Raw genomic sequence first — 3,720 nt, forward strand, 5'->3', positions numbered from 1 at the left:
GCTACCCATGGCTTCCTCCTTTCATTACTTTAATCTCACACATCTATGTCTTTTTTCCCCAGCTCAGGTTGTCAATTCCTCGAGGAGGCAATTTCTTCCCCTCCTCCCTGTTTCCCACAATAATGAGCCAACAGTAAGGTTTTACATGTTCAGTCTATAAAACTGTGCTCACTGACTTGGCCAGTGCCCTCGAGTGAGGATGGACAGTGAACATATGAGCGAGTCCCATCGACACCTCTAGACAGGACGCTACCTTCTGCCACCTCCCCACTTTCGGTCTGTATATGCACAGAAGGTACACATATCCTACTCAAGTGATGTGCTATTTTGTCTATGTCTACATGCTAAACTGCTCCTTCTTTTGTCTTCTCTGTTTCTCTGAGTGACCGTTATCCACCTACTGGGCACTCAGGCAGGGCGCCGAATCATTGCCCAGTGTTTTCTCACATCCCACAGCTAAACACCCACTGAGCCCTGTGTCCTTTACCCCCTAACTGGGTCTCAAACCCACCCCCTACTTCCAGACCACCATAGCCCTGGGTCATATTTTTGACCTTTCTGATTTACAGGAAAGTCATCACCTCCGAAGCAGTTTGCTGGCTTTCAGCAATATTCTCCTCCAGCTCTTTGTCTTGTGCGCAGACCTGACCCCTTTGCTTTGTGGAATGAAACTGTCAGACAGTTCCCCTCGGCCTGGTCTGCAGGACAACACCCTTTCCCTCTGCACACCAGCTATCAGAGTCCTCTTACCACCACTCACTTCACCTTTCTTGCCTCTGAACTACCAGATCCCGTGTGGGTCTCTGAACAAACCAAGACATCCCCACCTCCATGCCTTGGCTGGTGTGGTTCTTGCATCCTACCAAGCCCTTCCCCACAGTCTGGGCCTGGATAACCCCTCCCCTCCTGTTTCACCTCCTCCAGGACGGTGATTACCTTTGCCCACCAGGGCTAGGTTAACAGTTTCCTTTTCTGTGTTTCCACACCAGCAGGCACATAACCATAATTACCACGCTCAACAGAGTGGGCTGAAACAATCTGTGCATTCGCTGCAATCACCAGTGCCTCCCCAGAGCCTAGAACAGAGCCTGGGACTCAGAAGCCGAGGGCAGAGAGTCAGCTAAGGAGGGAAGCAAAACTAACTTCCCTCCCACAGGCTGGTTTTCTCTTGCTCTTCCCTTGACTCAGTCTCAGGTCGGCCTTGCCGCTTAGCTACTGCCACCTAGGGGCGAAAGGAGGCGGCTGTACTTCTTTCACCATTCAGCACTGAACCTGATTCCATTGAATGAGATGCGGACAGGAGTGAGGAACTACTGGTGAGGGTAGAGAAAGAGCAGCAGTCTGGGGAGGCTTCATATAGTGAGTGAGCTTCAACCTGGGCCACACAGCATGAAGAGGAGATCTCCAGGTGGAGGAGACCGACATTCCAGAAAGTGGGGTCAACAGGCATGAGGGTCGGAGTTTGGGGCCTATGTGCAGGTGAAATCAGAAAGGAAGCGGGGGGGGGCGGGGAGGGGGGCAGTGGTTAGAATGTGCAAAGGATCCTCGACTTCAGCTTTTAAGCCACCTAAAAAGGTTTAAAAATTAATTTATTTTCCACCCAAACACTCTTGATTGGGAATAACATAATCAGACCTTGCTTGAGTGCGGAAAGGTGATAAGAGATGGGAGGCAGGGGTGACACAAAAGCAGGGCCTTAGGAAGATGGTACTTTCATAAACCTCTCATTTTCCACTTGCTGCCCCATGACTTCACACTCAACACAGCCAATCCGAAACTCCGCCTCTTCAACATAAACCTTTTGAGATGTTCATATATCTTGCTTTCTTCATGGGCCTTTAAGTCAAATATTTTTATAACAGATCCTAGCACAAAGCTCTGCACACAGAAAATGCTCAGTGATACATGAATGGAACGTCTCTCCAGGTCCCCCAGATGCTGGGATTATAAGAGTGGTAAAACTTGGCCGTTAAAGGTAAGAAATCTGAGTCAGAGTGCCTGAGTTCAAATCCTGCCATTAGCCACTTTCCCGTGTGAGACTGGTCTCACTAAGCGACCTACTGGGCTTCTTTGTTCCTAAAACGGAACTTACAACAGACAGTACCCACCTCAAAGGCTGGAGATCAATGTCCATCCGTGGATAGCACATAGTAAATCCTCACTAAATATGGTCGACTATTTATAACATTATATATTCAGTGTCTCCTCAGGCACAGGTCATGCAGAATGCTAAGGCTTCCCAAATCCTTAAATCTGCACAGCAACCGTCTCATCCATCCCATTCTACAGATAAGCAAACTAAGGCTCCCACAAGTAGAGTTTGTCCAACGTCTTGGGAACTCTGGATTTCAAGGAATCAGAAATACGGCTAGGGGTGCTTCTAGTGGAAGATCATTCATTTAGTCCAGGAGTGGTTCTCACACATGTGAGTATGTGTGTGGTACTTTCGGAAATCTCTAAAGATATTTTTGATCTTCACAAATGGGGGAAGAAGATGCTGCTGGCATCTAAGTGGGTAGATGCCAGGGACAGCCCCTCCTCCACCCAAACCCAGAATGATCAGACCCAAAATGTCAGTAGTGCCAAGGTTGAGAAACGCTTTTCGAGAGAATCCGCCTCCCCAACGTCCCACTTTTGGAGCCTTGGCTATTCAGATCGCTCATGAATACTCTGTGAGGGGGGGCTCTGTTCCTCCAGGGGCGGCACCTGCAGAAGTTCTTCTCCACCTGCCCCGCACACAGTGGGTATCAGAACCCATTTTTAATATGCCTAGCAGCAGAGGACGCCGGAAAAGGAAGAGCATCCATCCCCCATTGTTCAATTGCGTGCAGTTTGTGTTTTCAACACACACACATTTTACAAATCCAGACGTCCCACACCCCAGAAACTGTTTTGTGAGAAACGGTGTTCAAAAAATATTTTTCTTTCTTCCCCTAGGGCTCTCATACATACCGAAGGGTTTGTACACTTCTAAGAGGACCTCAGATCCACCGCGGTCCTCTGACAACCGCTACAAAAGATTGTGTAAGATTTCCCGGGGGAGCGAGCCCGGGGGCCGTGACCTCCGAGAGCTGAGGGCGCTCACTCCACTCCCTCGCCTCTGGCTCCGCTCTCCCGCCCCCGGATACCCGGCTTGCAAGGCTACCCGGGCCCGGCCGCGGAGCCCGGCCGCCAGGCGCGTGCCCACGCCGCGACCCCCTACCTCGGCCCTCGCGGCGGCCGAGGAATCCGGCCCGGGGCCTGTCGCTGGCGCCCACACCGGCCGGCCCCCGCCCGCTCGCCGAGGCCCGCGCGCGTCCCCTCCCTGCGCGGCGCGGCCTGGGCCTCGGCCGGTGCAGGCCCGCGAGCGCCCGCGGCCGGCCCAGGCGAGCTCAGGCCTGCCGCGGCCTACCCCGTCGGGCGCCGTCGAAGGCCCCCGCCTCACCTGGACGCGGGCGGGTGGGCCCGGGGCTGCTCCTGGGCAGGCGGGCGGCGGCGGCGCGGCGCTAACGGTTCCGCTCGGCCTCGGTAGCGCTGGCGGTAGCGGCGGCGACGGCGACGGCGGCGGCGGCTCCTCCTCAGCGCGCACGACCCGCTCCGGCCCGCGGCCCGGACACGCCCCCCCGGCGCGCGCGCCCATTGGCCGGCGTCCGCCACGGCGCGCTTCTCATTGGCCCGCGTTGCTGTCGCGGCGCCCCGGGGCGCGCGGCGGGGGCGGGACTTCCGGCTGGCGCCGCCTGC

At 54.9% G+C, this 3,720-nt stretch overlaps 1 protein-coding gene across 1 annotated transcript in view; it reads right to left on the minus strand.

The window, feature by feature from the left end:
* ELAVL1 (ELAV like RNA binding protein 1) overlaps positions 1–3,578 on the minus strand; it is a 37,156-nt gene extending 33,578 nt beyond the window's left edge. The window contains exon 1 of the mRNA NM_001076454.2: positions 3,425–3,578. The gene's annotated coding sequence lies outside the window, so the exon portion shown is untranslated. The remainder of the gene's footprint in view (positions 1–3,424) is intronic.
* Between the last annotated feature and the right edge of the window lie 142 nt (positions 3,579–3,720).

This window comes from Bos taurus, chromosome 7 (genome assembly GCF_002263795.3).
Source record: "Bos taurus isolate L1 Dominette 01449 registration number 42190680 breed Hereford chromosome 7, ARS-UCD2.0, whole genome shotgun sequence".
In the NCBI taxonomy this organism is placed as follows: domain Eukaryota; kingdom Metazoa; phylum Chordata; class Mammalia; order Artiodactyla; family Bovidae; genus Bos; species Bos taurus.